The sequence below is a fragment of the Quercus lobata genome, chromosome 8 (assembly GCF_001633185.2).
Source record: "Quercus lobata isolate SW786 chromosome 8, ValleyOak3.0 Primary Assembly, whole genome shotgun sequence".
Classification (NCBI taxonomy): Eukaryota; Viridiplantae; Streptophyta; class Magnoliopsida; order Fagales; family Fagaceae; genus Quercus; species Quercus lobata.
The window spans coordinates 13864999-13882011 of record NC_044911.1 but is presented as its reverse complement, the minus strand read 5'-3'; the positions used below and the strand labels follow the sequence as shown (position 1 = coordinate 13882011).

Genomic DNA, 17013 nt, shown 5'->3' with positions numbered 1-17013 from the left:
TAGAATTTTTCACTTAATTTATTACTCTCATTTCAGTGTTATCAATCAGCGTTATCACTTCCCACTTTATCTATTATCAGTATTTTTTTTTCCTCTTTATTAGTAAAAGGAAATTTAATACTTTGTGTATTTATGCGTTTTTTTTTTTTTTTTTTTTGACGTTAATATATTCAAGTTAACGCTTTATTATATTTTGTATAATTAAAATTTTTTAACGACCACCCTAAAAAATATTTCTAAAGTCGTCACTGTGCCTAGGGGGAGGATCTCAACATGGGTTTTGAAATTTGAACTTCTAAAGATCCCTTGTCAATCCTAACCAAGTCATTCTTTCTTACACTCCTAACAACTAAGGAAAAAACACGCTTTGTCTTTAGGAGTAAGGGATTTTTTTTTTTTTTTTTCTTGATTTTTTCCCTTAAATCGTCAAGTGGTGATTTCATTGTACATCCCTCAATCTAAGAGTTTAAGCATTGTTAGTTGAAAGTGCACTATGAGACTCACTATCCCGGGAAATATCCAAAAATTTTGGTCCCCTCAGGTGGTTGTGATTCTCATAATGATGTGTATTTGCAATTGATGCTATAACTATAAGTACATTCAAATTATTAACATAACTTACTCTGAGTGAGACTTTATCATTAAAATTTCAAGTACTACTCTGATTAAAACTTAACTACCAAAATTTAAAATATTTAAAAAGATTTCTTTATTTATTTTTATAATTTATTATAATTTTTGTTATAGTAATCGGTCTCACATGCTATGTTTTAATTTTTAAAGTAGGCTTTTTTGTTTATACTATTTATTTTACTATAGTATTTTAATTAAATTATCAACTAGTTTTAAAGTTTACATTTTTTTTTTATTAATTCATGCACGATTGTAAATGTATAGTATTAATTCATTATGATAGTAAAAAATTATGAACAATGAATGTATACTACAGCATAGAAGAATTTGATAACTTAGGCTGCATTTGGTAACTATACTTTTGGAATGCATTCCAGCATACTAAGGATTTTGCATATAAAAAAGTGTTGTGTCTTAACTAGTAGTAACTAGACTGATCAAATTAACCAAAAAAAACAAAAAACAAAAAAAGAGGAATGCATTTTCAAAAATGGATTTTGAAAAAAAGGCATCCCTTTTTAGAAACTTCCTTTGAAATTATACTAAAACACTTGCTAAAAAAATAATTATGTTAAAGAGATTGTAGTTAGTTATGAATTCTTGTAGAATTCCATACATTTTTGAGAGAGAGAGAGAGATAAATGGTGCCAAACCAAGTGTTTTTTCTTTTACTAGATAGAAATTCTACTCTATCCTAATTTAAGTGTATATGTATATTTAACTTCCTCCTAGAGACTTAAGCCATAACCATTGCCCCCCGCACCTCACAAACACTTATACTTATGGAGTGATAATTGCGCCAAGGGTATACGTTGGTGGTGCCAAATCAAGTTGGTTTGTCAATCTTTGTGCCCAATTAAGAACTATTATTAATAACAAATTACTAACTCAAGTTAGTTTCTCAAAATCTCTAACCGACTCAATCATTTAACTTCACTCTCATTTGGATAATAAACTCTTGTATTATTCAGAAATAGCAGTAATAATAATAACAACAATAAATCTTCCTTTTGTAGGGAAAAAAAATAAAAAAATCTAAAGTCTCTGGGAGAAAACATTCTTCTGTCAAACATGGGGTTGCTGGCCTTACTGCCATTAATTTTGTTTGGCATCAAACTGTTATCACAGACATAATAATAAGATACATTATTTAAAATTTGGCTAAGATATTTATTATTTGGTCCCCTGCCAAATTAAAAATTAGCTCCTACAAATCCTAGCTGCTAACCCATATATATGTGTTAATGTATATTATGTTATGGGCTTTAGGCCCAATTAGGTTACTTGTATAGCACACTGGTACTTGTACTACACTCTACTTGTACTGCACACATATGCCTCCTATATAAAGGCAGTGATGTATATTCTTTAATTTATGAAATACAATACAATTATTCTGTATTTCTAACATGGTATCAGAGCCACTGCTCTAATCCTTTGGTGTGCCGCTCTTAAGCAGTCTTGTCTTCTTGAGTGTCCTCTGCAGCCGTTTTTGTGAGCAGCACCGCTGCCTTCACCGCGACTCCAGTACATCAAAGACCACTGCCTTGCCGCCACCACCGCTTCCGCATCTCCGATCAAACCACAGATAGCATCATTGGAAAGTAGTCTCTCCGATCTGCCGTTCTGTAAAATTTCGTCTTCATTGGACCTTCCACGCGCCTCCACGCGCCACCAGAAATATCGGCATCATCTGCACGCGCCGCCACGCGCCGCCAAAAATTGTCACGCGCCGCCACGCGCCTCCTGTGTCAGTCACGCGCCTCCACGCGCCACCACGCGCCAGACTTTTCGCTGACGTCATCATCTGTTTGCTTACGTCAGCCCTAGCTGACGACATCTGCATACGTCAGCGCCACATCATCTGCTGACGTCATCCGTTGACTTTGATCAGGCTAACCGTTGACCGTTGACTTTTGACCAAAGTTGACTTTTTGCAGTCCGGGTCCTCATTACCCAGTTTTTCGCATAGATTTCATTTTTGCGCTCCATTTTTGCATATTTTGCTTCTAAATGAGAAATAAGGACAGGTCTTCTTCTTGCAATAATCGTCGCCAACAATCCAGCAAACGTCTTTGCAGTTTTTGCAAATGTTTTGGCCACAATATTGAGACTTGTTATCGTCGCAACAAACCAGCTGTGTCTGTATCCGCTGCTACTGTTGCTAACACTGAGAGTGTCCAACCAATGGCTCCCATCTCTGCACAATCTAAGTCTTCAAGACGCACTTTCACCATGTCCACAGATGACCTTAAAAACATCATCGTCAATGTCATTCATATGGTTGGTAATGCATCTTATTCCTCTTCTCTCTCAGCTTTATCTGGTATGTCTCCTTCCTCTTGGCTTATGGATTCTGCTTGTTGCAATCACATGACTCCTCACTCATCCTTATTTTCTGAACTTAAACTTGCACCACACCCTCTTAATATTCACACAGCAAATGGTTCCACTATGTCTGGTCATAATATAGGTTCTGTTTCAACCGCCAATCTCTCGGTTCCTAGTGTCTTTAATGTTCCTGACCTTTCTTACAATTTATTTTCTGTGGGCCAATTAGCTGAGTTAGGTTATCGCATTATCTTTTATTATTCTGGGTGTATTGTGCAGGATCCAAGGACGGGACAGGAGCTTGGGACCGGTCCTAGAGTTGGGCGTATGTTTCCCATGGACAACCTTCGTCTTCCACTTGTTGCTCCTGTTTCTATTGTTGCAGCTGCTACAGCTTCTTCACTTCCTTCCCTTGCACTTTGGCATGCTCGACTTGGTCATGCATCTTCTTCTCGGGTACAACAATTAGCTTCTAGAGGTTTGTTAGGTTCAGTGTCTACAAAAAATTTTGATTGTGTTTCGTGCCAATTAGGAAAACAACCAGTTTTGCCTTTCAATACTAGTGAATCAATATCCACTGATATCTTTGACCTTATTCATTCTGATGTTTGGGGCCCTTCTTCTGTCTCTAGTATTGGTGGGTCTCGATATTTTGTTGTGTTTGTTGATGATTACTCTCGCTATAGCTGGATTTTTAATATGAAACATCGTTCTGAATTATTGCAAGTATATTCTAATTTTGCAAAAATGGTTGAAACTCAGTTTTCCAAACACATCAAAATTTTTCGATCTGATAATGCTCTCGAATATACTCAATATGCTTTCCAAGCTGTTTTACATTCCTATGGCACTGTTCATCAACTAACTTGTCCAGGTACCTCTCAGCAAAATGGTAGAGCCGAACGGAAACTTCGTCATATTCTTGACACTGTTCGTGCTCTTCTTCTCTCTGCCAAAGTTCCTGCTCCTTTTTTGGGCGAAGCTGCTCTTCATGCTGTTCATACTATTAATCGCATTCCGAGTCTGGTTATCCAAAATCAAACTCCATAAGAGCGCCTTTTTGGGTCATCTCCAGACTATCACCACCTTCGCTCCTTTGGTTCTGCTTGTTTCGTTCTTCTTCAGCCACATGAGCATAACAAACTTGAGCCTCGGTCAAGGCTTTGTTGTTTTCTTGGCTATGGCGAAACTCAAAAGGGGTATCGGTGTTATGACCCTGTCTCTCATCGTCTTCGTGTTTCCCGCAATGTTGTCTTTTGGGAACATCGCCTCTTTGTCGAGCTCTCTCACTTTCGTGCCTCCCTATCTTCCTCCTCTATTTTAGATCTTTTTCCAGATGAGGCACATATTCCTTCTGTAGCTGTTCCTGATCCTCCTGTAGTTGCTCCTGATTCTCTTGTAGGCTTCTCTGTCCAACCACCAGATATCACTGATCCCTTTCCTAGTTCACCCTTTAATGAACAGGTGGAAGATAAACAGGTTGAAGACGAGCTACCCAACCCCAACCCTGAGCTTGGGTCCCCTGCTCCTGCTCCGCCTGAGAATCTTGCACAAGACATTCCACCTCGTCACTCAACTCGAGTAAGATCTATTCCTACACATTTACTTGACTATCATTGTTACACTGCTCTTGCTATATTACATGAGCCTCACACCTATCGTGAGGCTTCCACTGACTCTTTATGGCAGATTGCAATGAAAGAGGAACTTGATGCATTATCTAAAAACCATACTTGGGATTTGGGGACACTCCCTCCCGGGAAATCTGTGGTTGGTTGTAAGTGGATCTACAAGATTAAGACTCGCTCTGATGGGTCCATTGAACGCTACAAAACTCGTCTTGTTGCAAAAGGTTTTACACAAGAGTATGGGATTGATTATGAAGAGACCTTTGCTCCAGTTGCTCGTATCTCATCTGTCCATGCCCTCTTAGCTGTTGCTACTGCCCGTAAATGGGATCTTTTTCAGATGGATGTAAAAAATGCATTCCTTAATGGGGATTTACATGAAGAAGTTTATATGCAACCTCCTCTTGGTCTCTCTGTTGACTCAAACAAATTTTGTTACCTTCGACGTGCACTTTATGGCCTTAAACAAGCTCCACGAGCTTGGTTTGTCAAATTCAGCTCTACCATCTCTCATTTGGGTTACATGGCCAGTCATTATGATTCTGCCTTATTTCTTCGTCGCACTGATAAAGGCACTATTTTACTTCTCCTGTATGTGGATGATATGATCATAACTGGTGATGACCTCAGTGGCATTCAAGAACTCAAGGATTTTCTCAGTCAGCAATTTGAGATGAAAGATCTTGGACATCTCAGCTACTTCTTGGGTCTTGAAATCACTCATTCTACTGATGGACTTTATCTTACTCAAGCTAAGTATGCTTCTGAACTCTTGTCTCGAGCTGGACTCACTGATAGCAAGACTATTGACACTCCAGTTGAGCTTAATGCGCATCTGACTCCCTCAGGGGGGAAACCATTGTCTAATCCCTCTCTTTACAGACGATTGGTTGGCAGCCTAGTTTATCTCACAGTTACTCGTCCAGACATCTCCTATGCTGTTCATCAGGTGAGCCAGTATCTGTCTGCTCCACGATCAACTCACTATGCTGCTGTTCTACGCATTCTTCGATACTTGAAGGGCACCCTCTTTCATGGCCTTTTCTATTCAGCTCAGTCTCCTCTTGTACTCCGTGCATTCTCTGATGCTGATTGGGCAGGAGATCCTACTGATCGCAGGTCTACTACAGGTTACTGTTTTCTCCTTGGTTCTTCTTTGATTTCTTGGCGAAGCAAGAAACAAACTTTTGTGGCTTGCTCCAGTACTGAAGCAGAATATCATGCTCTTGCTGATACCACATCTGAACTCCTTTGGCTACGATGGCTCCTTAAGGATTTGGGTGTGTCCACCTCCTCTGCTACTCCCCTTTATTGTGACAACCAGAGTGCCATTCATATTGCTCATAATGATGTCTTTCATGAACGGACTAAACACATCGAGATTGATTGTCATTTTATTCGTTATCATCCTGTCCATGGTGCTCTTAAGCTTTTCTCCGTCTCCTCCAAAGATCAACTTGCAGATATCTTCACCAAGTCACTTCCTAAGGGACGCACTCGTGATTTGGTTGACAACCTCAAGTTGGTCTCACATCCACCTTGAGTTTGAGGGGGGCTGTTAATGTATATTATGTTATGGGCTTTAGGCCCAATTAGGTTACTTGTATAGCACACTGGTACTTGTACTACACTCTACTTGTACTGCACACATATGCCTCCTATATAAAGACAGTGATGTATATTCTTTAATTTATGAAATACAATACAATTATTCTGTATTTCTAACAATATGGATATGGCTCCTCATCCAAAACAAAAATATAAATCCATTTTTATTAACAAATAAAAATGAATCCCTATATTTTTTTAAAAAAAAATCTCCACTCAAAATAAACGGAAATAACTTATACACTATAACCATATGTTCTTAATAATATTTTAATTTGCTTATATGAGACCCACAAAACTGAATAATGTAACCATAATTTTGCAAAAAAAAGTTATAGTAATACATTATGATGCAGTTACCCCTTGACTGACTTAATGCAGCACATATGTGACGTGTTAGAGCACAAATAGAAAACTCTTTGACTCAAATGATCCGCACTCGTTTGAAATTAAAAGTATAAAACCTTAAATTTGTGAGAAAGTCCGAGGGGTAAGGCAATATGTGAAATCACATGAAACCAGTGATGCAACCAACATATATAGCCCAAAAGACAAGGCCTAAACACACTCACTACTGCATCAATACAACATATAAGATGATTGCCCCGGTTTCTTTAATTTGCACAAGTTCAAGTCTTTGTTGGACTCGATTGGTGTTTGCAATTTGTGATAACCATTAAAAGCTTTGTTGGAGGTACTAGACGAGTTTTTGTTTGTGTTGCTTGATCTAATTTAAGTCAAGGTAGAGATTTGTTGATTCATGGCTTGAATGTCGTACAAAACAATGTCAGTTGTGCTTGTTTACTGTTAGACAAAATAACTTTTACCTATTCTTTACAGAATTCTGTAGCTTGCACAAAGAGCACAAAAAGACTTCAGTTTGTAACGTTAACACAACTTTGGTCTTTTGTACACCAGTTTTAAAGAATTATCAATTTTGTGGTGTGCTAGTTGTGGTGAGAGAGAATCCTTTGCATGAATATGGGGTTTGGATTTTATGAGAGTGCTTTTATTCCACCTTTGTAATCTCTCTTTTTTTGTGTAAGTGAAAATTTCTTCTCCATGCTGCCTAGCTATATGTGATTTTTTTTTCTATTTCCATTTTTAATTCATATAAACCCAATATTTTTAACTACACATAGCAAATAGATATCAAAATTTCTGCTATTTCAATACTATCAGAATCAAAGAACATATACAAGAAACTCTAGAACATTTGATTTTATTTTCAGAGCTGAATCAAAATAGTGACCCATTTAGATGATTTACCAAAACAAGCAGTATATCAACAGAATTCCACAAGGTTCAAGGTGCAACAATGTGCATTTCAGCCATACTAAAGAAGCAATGTATGATATTTATAACCAAAATCTCCTCAATCAGATAGATTACAGAATAGGAAAGAACACTAAACACCCTTGAATTATCAATATTGCATCAATCAATTGCCGCGGAGTAGTATTTGACTGCGAGCCAATTTTTGATGAAATCATCTACAGCAATGTAATCATAATATGGGTATCGCGCATTATTATCGTAGTAATCAATAATGCAATTCAAGAATCCAATCTCATAATCAAAATCTCTTAAGAAATGGTCTTGGAGGCTTATTGCGAGTGACCTTTTTCCTAGTCTTCATCTTCATCTTCATTTTCATCTTCTTCATCATCATCATCGTCTTCATGTTCATGTTCATCATCATCATTACCTTCATCGACATCATCACCTTCATCTTCATCTTCATCGACATCATCACCTTCATCTTCTTCTTCATCATCACCTTCGCCTTCACCTTCACCTTCCTGTTCTTGTTCTCTTGCATGGGATGCATTGGGGTGAGAAGTAGCAGTATCTTCTTCTTCTGCTTCTTCTCTAGGGAGCTTTCTCTTAAGCTTTTTCTCATTTCCCTGAGTGCTTTCTGCATAAAAGACATCCTGGACTGGACGTTTAGCTGGTAACTCTCGCGGTGGTGTAGAAGTCATAATGTCCATGTCTTCATCTTCTCCTTCACCTTCGTCTTCTTCTCCGTCTCCATCTTCTTCTTCATCTTCTTCTTTGCCTTCGTCTTCTTCTCCATCCCCATCTTCTCCTTCACCTAAATCCTCTTCTCCGTCTCCATCTTCTTCTTCGGCTTCGTCTTCTTCTCCTTCTTCTTCTCTGTCTCCATCTTCTTCTTCGCCTTCATCTTCTTCTCCGTCTCCATCTTCTTCTTCTCCTTCTTCTCTCTCTCCATTTTCTTCTTCGCCTTCGTCTTCATCTCCGTCTCCATCTTCTTCTTCGCCTTTGTCTTCTTCTTGTCCTTGTTCTGGTTTTCTAATTGCATCGGATACATCGGGAGGACTAGAAGTAGGAGCATCAGGGAGGTTTGAAAATTCTTGTTCGTGTTCTTCTTCTTCTTGAGATCCATCAAGAGGACTCCAAGTAGGAGTATCTGGGAGGTACGAAACTTCTAGTTTGTGTTCATCTTCTTCTTCTTGATATCCATAGGGAGGACTGCAAGTAGGAGTATCTGGGAGGTTCGAAATTTCTTGTTTGTGTTCGTCTTCTTCTTCTTCTTCTTCCTCTTCTTCTTCTTCTTCTTCTTCTTCTTGAGATCCTTCACTTTCTTCTATTTTCTCTTCTTGTTCTTGTTCCTGTTCTGTAATTGCATGGGATGCATCCAGAGGAGTATAAGTAGGAGTATCTGGGAGGTTCGGAACTTCTTCTTCTTGTTGGGTCATGCGTTGCATTGGAGATCCTTCACTTTCTTCTGACATTTTTCACTCAGAGAGAGAGAAAGAGAGGGGAAGAGAGATAAAGAAGGAAAAAGATTTGTGTATAGAAGCTTTGTGATTTCCAGTTGAGTGGCAGTGGTATTTATAAAGTTTGTTAAGAGAAGAGAAGATAGGGAAATATAGTTGTAACTGTAAAAAAAATGGTGCCAAACCAAGTCGGTTTGTCAATATTTGAGCCCAATTCAGAACTATTATTGATACCAAGTTAGTTTCTAATAAATTCTAAACTGAGTATGTGTTTGGATCCAAATTATCACGTCCTCTTCCGCGTTTTTCCTTTTTTTTTTTTTTTTAAGTCCGCATTTGTTGACTTTTCTACAATGAACAATACATCCGTGCACTATTTACGGACCCACAAATTTCACTTTTCAGCAACTTTTTTATTAAAAATGGATCACACGGTACTATTTACACATTTAAAAATTATTTTGCTATAATGTTTTCAATTTCAGCAAAATAAATTCTATCCAAACGGACCCTGACTCAATATTGAGCTCTACCAATGAGGCAATCTTTCTCTATAAGCAACTTCGGCCTATAGCTGGATAGATGTAATTTCCCTCACTTTTGAACAATAAAGGCTGCCTTTGGAAACAGATTATAAAACTAGCTTATTTTACTATTTAATTTATTTTTGCTACTATTCATAGATCCCACTATACTTTTTGATACTATTCATAGATCTCATTTTACTATTTTAACTATCTTTTACCTTTATCTACAATACTTTTAACAAAAAGTTTTCAGTTTCAACTAAATAAGTTGTTCCTTTTTGGTACTATTTATGGATCTCATTTTACTATTTTAACTATTTTTTACTTTTATCTATAGTACTTTTAACAAAATTTTTTAGTTTTAGCTAAATAAGTTGTTCCTAAATGGACCCAAAATCTCATATTATTCCAAAAAAAAATTTAAAAAGTCTCATATTATTCAGAAATAATCATAATAAAAATAAAAATTAAATAAGGCTTGACTTTGTAGCAAAATAATTTTTTTTTATTAAAAAAAAAAAATACCAGTCTAAAGTCAGCTGGGGAAAACATTAATCTTCTGTCAATTTGGGGTGCTTACTACCATTAATTTTGTTTGGATTCAAACTGTTATCACAGACATGGAATCTTTGAAAAAATTTTAATAGTCCACAATAATAAGATATATTTAAAAAAAAAAATGGGGTGCTTACTACCATTAATTTTGTTAGAGCACATACATATTAAGTGTAGCATGCAAAAGTCTTTCACTCAACTGATCCACACTTGTTTGAACTCAAAATCTCAATTGTAGACAATTAAACTTAGTAATACCAGCATAGGTTCCACACTCATTTAACCAAATTTGATTTGTGTACAAAATTTATCAAAAACTTCCTTGTAGTGTGTGAAAATAAAGCAGTGAGCAAGTTGAAGACTTTAAATTTGTGAGGGGGAAGGCAATATAAGATATATTATTTTAAAATTTGCTAAGAATTTTATTATTTGGTCCCCTGCCAAATTGAAAATTAGCTCCTACAAATCAAAAAATTATTTTTCTCCAAAAAAAAAAAAATTCAAAAATTAAAGTGGCCGCTAACCCATATATGTGGTTGATGGCTAGCTCCTCATCCAAAACAAAAATAAAAATCCATTTTATTAACAAATAAAAATGAATCCCTATTTCAAAAAAAAAAAAAAAAAAAATCTCCACTCAAAATAAACGGAAATAACTTATACATTATAACAATATGTTCTTAATAATATTTTAATTTGCTTATACGAGACCCACAAAACTGAATTATGTAACCATAACTTTGCACAAAAAAAAAAATACAATTATGATGCAGTTACCCCTGGACTGACTTAATCCAGCACATATGACATATGTGACATGTTAGAGCACATACATATTAAGTGTAGCGTGCAAAACTCTTTGGCTCAAATGATCCACACTCGTTTGAAATTAAAACTCAATTCTCGACAATTAAATTTAGAAATACCACCACATGTTCCACATACTCATTTAACCAAATTTACCTTAGTTAAGCAGTGCACAAATTATAGCAAAAACTTTGTAGTAGCGTGTGAAAATAAAGTAGTGAGCAAGTTTAAGACCTTAAATGTGGGTTCTAGTTAATTAACTCAACTAATAATGTTTCATATCATCGAATAAGATATTTAAAGTTTGAACCTCGCTTACACCAAAACTAATTAGATTCTAAGGCCTAATGATAAAGAGAAATTATCATAGAATGGACGTAGTGTGAAATTCTATTGTATGGGAAAAATGCCCATACACCCCCTAAACTTTCAACCACTGGCCAAGATACCTCCTAAACTATTATATTGGCCAATTTACTCCCTAAAAACTATACATACCTGTCAAATCAATACTTCAGTTAGTCTAACATTAAAACACTAACAGAATGGGCATCTCGAGATGCACGTGTTCCTCATAAAACAAATTCAATCAAACATAGAAAAGATGGCAAAATTTGCCAAACAGTATAATTCTAGAAACATTTTAGGCGGATGGCATGTGTTCAAAGTTTATTAATTAGTTGAACTCTTTTTGGAAATCGATTTGGGCATGTGAAGCTTTCTATGTCAATAAGCATGCTGAGCAAGTTCGAGGCAAACTCAGACTGGTAATCAATTACCAGGATCTTAATCACTTTCTTGTAGATGACAAATTTCCCTTGCCAAACAAGAGCGCCCTTTTCCAGCATCTCTCAAATGCAAAAGTATTTTCAAAGTTTAATCTTAAAGCAGGATTTTGGCAGCTAGGCATCCATCCAGGAGAAAGATACAAGACAACTTTTTGCATCCCAAACCACCGTTACCAGTGGACTGTCATGCCTTTTGGTCTTAAAAATGCCCCATCCCAATTCCAGAAAGCAAGTTCAAGATTTTTGAAAGGACTTTGTTTTGTGCTACAGCATTCTTCGCTTGCCAATTTAACGCTGCTTCTGCCGAAAAGACCTGTTTCTTGGTACCATCAGAATTAGTTCCAACAGAGTTCTTTATTTTCCAAACGTGTTTGGTATTGGTTTGAGGGTGGTCAAAACTTTCTAATAGAAGAAAGTTCTGGGAATAGGAAGGGGAGGCTTGGTCAAACATGTAACAGGGAGAAAATTATGATATCTGGGTTGATTTAGTGGGAAGAGGTTGACATTTTAAAGTTTGGGAAAGGACTTTCTGATAGTATGGGATTAATGGAGGTTTCTGGTTTTGGTTATGATCTTCTTTGGATGAAGAGGGAGAGATTTGTTTCTTGGTTCTAGGATAAAGGACATAACAATCAAACTTTCCAGAGGGCTCTCCTAGAAGGTCAACTTCTGGATCTCGTGCTTCATATCTTTCTTTGAGCTTTTGTTGGGAGGATTTTTTTCTTTCTCTTGGAATAATCTTCTTCAAAGCCTTCTTCATTCTGGCAATCAACACAATCACAAACGTCCCACCATATGTGACCGGAGGGTGATTTCCCTTCATAACAAGGCTTTCCATCTTCTCGAAATGCTTTGATTTGAAGTCCTTCTTCACCGACATAGGATACTGGTTAGAGCATAGCAATTTGAGTTGGGAAAACTATGACATCCTTCTTCTCTGATGGTGTCATCAAGAATTTTGTTTCTACTTCACCATTTGCTTTTCTGATAAAAAGAGGATCTTTAGACTGGATTGGTTTAGTTGCTTGATGAAGCATCTCATATTTCGTAATCCATGATTCTAGAAAAAGAGACATCATCTGGTCTTTGTTAAGTTGCCTTGGGACAAAGGTACACATGGGTGTCATTCTCGAATCAACTTGGATCAGCAACGCATCATTGGATTGGGCTATGTCTGGAACCGCCATGTCAAAAGCATGATTCTGAAGTCTATAAGCTAGCTGATAGTGAAGTGTGGCAGTAAATGTATCCTGCACCTGAGAAGCTCTTGTAATTTGGACTTGTACTTTAAGAGCATCACAAAGATGGGGGTCCTTCAGAGACATGTTAAAGTTAGGAAAAAGGGTAACAAAAATTGTTCCCACATTTAAAGTGGTTTGGACCGTCCCTATGACAACATTTTGATATTCCAAAAATCTGGAGTCAAGAAGTGAAATTCTAGAGACTACAGGGAGTCTCTTTCTTCCATGGAAAGTTAATGCCAACCTTACTGCTCCAAAGTGGAGGTGTGTGTATCCCTGTTTCTGCCATGGAATTATAAACTCTCTAGGGAGTGCAAGGGTAATGAAGTTTTCTATTTCACTAGCTGGAATGTTATACTGGTCAAATTTAGAAGCTTGGACATATTCTTTGACAGTGGAAGACTGAGAAGGACCTAACTATTTTTTTATGGATTTTTTGAAAGAGACTTGAGGTTTATCAAACACAGTATAAGGATTTACAATAGGAAAGTCAGTAATAGGGATTTTACTATCTTCAGGTACATGGGAAATTTCATACAAATAGTCTAACCTATTAGCAGTAGACTTGCGAAGAGAAAGGTCAAAAGTAGGTTTAGTGGTATCAATTACTTCCGAAGATGAACTTGCCATGATAGTTTCCTAAAAAAAGAACTATTTACCAAAGATCAATCAGGACTAGAACACCTACTCCAGGCTTAAACGTCCCCTAAGAGACTATGGCAAATAGGATTCTCCAAAGAAAACAAACTCCTTAGTGTTCTACTTTGATTATCAAATCCAGTGTTCTAATGTAATTAAGATAGAGGATCCACGTAATGTGGCAACTGCAAATCACAGAGCATACTAATCAGGACAATAATCAAAGTATACTAATCAAAGGAGGGGGAAACCACTGACATGGCTCTGATGCCGCTTATTTTGCTTAAAAAAAAAAAAAAATTAGGTTACTGTTGACACAAAAAATATTGATTATTTGCCTTAATGTACTGTTCATGTCCCATGAACAGTGCAAGAGTTGCTGGTCCTTTAAAAAAAAAAAAAAAAGCAGACTCTTTGGATGCAAACGCCAATCCAAACGGAGCTTAGAGCTCCATTTAATAAATCAATTTCTTCCTGTTCGCTTAACCTTCTCTCTCTCCAGTGTCTCTCTCTTCCTACGCCATTTCCTCTCCTTAGTCCCCCTCAACCAGCCTCTGTTAGAGATTCCTACGCAGGTTCGTTCTCTCTCTCTCTCTCTCTCTCTCTCTCTCTCTCTCTCTCTCATGCAATTTCTTTCTCTTTATTTATTGGCTGAAATGGGTTTTGATTTGCTTTTTAGGTTTAGTGATTTGGGTTTAGTTTTTATTTGTTTTTGGGTTTCGTATTTGTCATCCCAGAACATAGTTCCAATGCGATATATTTGTGGAATGCTCAATATCTATGGAGAATAGGAAAGGCAAGAAAAGCCATTAGCTAGGTATTGTCACTAGTTGAGAATTTAATTTTATCATCTATTGGATAGCTGAGAAATCTGATTAAAAAATAATGAAAATCTGATATTCCCAAACGAATATCGACTTGCGCCATCCAACCAAAGAGATGCGGCACAGGTTCCCACCTAGTATTCCAAGTGCTTTACTTTAATTTTAATTTCATATATTTTTTGGGTTTCTTTGTGCATGAATTTGTTTGTTTGTAAAAGCTTAAAAATATAATATTATGAGCAGGTAACAAAGCATGTTCCGGCCAAACAATACACTAAACGCAACCAGAAAAGAAGTAAACGCGGGGAGGGTGCAGCCTAATATGTTGAAATTCTATAAGGGCTGCTGCAGTCTTGAGATTCTTATTGTAAGTACGAACTAATATCCTTTTTAATGAAAATTTATATTTTTTGGGTTTGAACATTCTGCAATATTGCTTCAGTGTTCTACTTTGAAGGGTTATTACTTTAATTATTATTGTTTTAAAGTACATACTCTGTGCTCTGTTAACAGCTTTATCGAGATAATCATCTGAAGGATTAGCTTTAACACTTTATCAACAAACAACAATATCCAATGTGTTTTTTGGGTTTTTATATTATGTCTGATTTTTGTTCACTATACAATGATAACTTAGTTTGGACATGCAGAAGATAGGATCAATAAAATAAAATTATAGAGTTATACATAGTTTGTCATTTGAAAAAGGAGAAAGAAAATCAATTGAATTTACTAAATACTAATTCTCTTCATTCTTCCTTTTGTTTCAGGTTTAGTGAATTTATTAGTTTTTAGTGAATTTACTGCAACTACAAGAAGATAATATGGTGCATATCTCACTCCTATCTTAATATATCTTATTTCGTAGATTAGGTTACTTTGTTCTTTTGTTTTGAATTTTTGGAAAATTTATTGAAAGATGGTAGAAATTGGAATTTTTGGAAAATTTATGTAAAATAATATTCTTAAGAAATTTGGAATCTTGGAGTGATTTCTATAGCATTTGCAAACAACATTCAGAAAAGGTCTTTGTTTGTAAAACTTGAGATTAAAAACTATAGTTTCTTTGGCCTCTTTAGGATTCTGTCTTTTTGTTATATCATTTAAAAAAAAAAAAAAAATTCCTCCTTTTGAGAAATGAAAAATGTCTCTAAGTGTTATTTGCTTTCTATTATTCATGGTTTAAGAGGAAGTGGTATGCCAATTGCTTTTTGCATGCTACTAGATTTTACAGCATCTTTAATATCTGTTTGGTTAGGTGTTAAAAATTTGGATGAACTGTATATTTTCGATCACTTGTTTGGTTAGGTGTTATAAATCTGTTTGGTCACTTGATTGGTCAGGTGCTTTAATTATGAAATTTGTATATTTTTACTGCCCCTCCTGTTTATTTTTGGTAATTTAATTTATCTCTCAATCTTTCCACCTATATCCCTTGTGCCTTCCAAGTTTTATTTGTTTTGAGTCTAGCATTTGATTGTTAAGATATCTACTACCAGCTAGTGGTTTTCCACAAAGAAATCTCTTCCATTATGGATTAGATAGTTGAGAGATTAGTGCAAATCACTTATAAGTGCGCTACTTGTCATACATGAATTGGTAGTCTTGTGTGTCACATTTCTATCATTTCTCTTTGTTTAATTCATGGTGCACTGCATGCAAATACTTTGTAAAGCAGATGTTATGATTAATGATACACATTCATATATTCAGTTTTTTTTCCCAATTTATTTGGTGATTAATTGCCTTATAGGCTAGGATTTGCTGCACACTATTCCACTTGAAATTGGCTGTTGGACACTTGAGTGCACTATTTGGTGACTGATAAAATAAAAGTTCATTTTTGTTGGTGAAATATGAACATATATTTGTAATGTCTTCTTGATGGTTTATGGTTCTTCTGTTTGCAGCCACTCAACCACTTGGTGGAAAGGGAAAGAAGGCCAACAAGGGCACCAAAAGCAGTAAATGAAGCAAATCATCAAATATTTTTTTTGTTTTTGTTATGGTTCCCACAGTTTATGTAACTGGTATTTAAATTGGTCAAATGCCAAAAACAATATTTGCTATTTTGGTTGGAAGATGTGCATGTCTGATGTGTGGTGGACCAGTAGTTAGGTTTTGGTTGTAAACCTCTATGCATGTGGCTTAAAGACAAAATTGATTGTCTTTACTTTTGGTAGATGATAACATTATATATGTTTAATCAATGTAGCAGAATTTATATTTGAAGAAATTTGCAACAGAAATTTTATTTGATGCAGCAGTATTTTTTCAATGCAGCTGATTTTATTTGTATTACTGAGTTTTATTTAATGCAACAAATTTTATTTGCAACAAAAATTTGTATTTGCAGGGAGAATTTTTATTTAATGCTTTTTATAACAAGCAGCAAGCAGAAATTATAGCAAGCAAAAATTTTTAGCAGCAAGTAGTAGGCAAAATTGAGCACATGCTCTTGTATCTATCTGTATATGAACATGATTGATGTAGCTAGTATCAATTATCATGTGAAATTGAGCACTATGGTTGTTTTGTTTTTCTATTTTCTTCTTGTATTTAATATGGAACTAATCGCGGTCCCGCACGTCGCGCGTGATAATTTTTTTTAGGATGGTCTTTTATATTTTATTAATATTTATCATGTTGTTACGTCTCAAGCTGTGTTATATATGTATTACCAATATATAG

At 35.8% G+C, this 17013-nt stretch overlaps 1 long non-coding RNA gene across 1 annotated transcript; it reads left to right on the top strand.

The window, feature by feature from the left end:
- Nucleotides 1-13942: 13942 nt before the first annotated feature.
- Nucleotides 13943-16580, top strand: LOC115958334. The gene is made up of 3 exons (XR_004084507.1): nt 13943-14073; nt 14566-14689; nt 16233-16580. It is a non-coding gene; the product is annotated as an uncharacterized LOC115958334 (long non-coding RNA).
- Nucleotides 16581-17013: the final 433 nt, after the last annotated feature.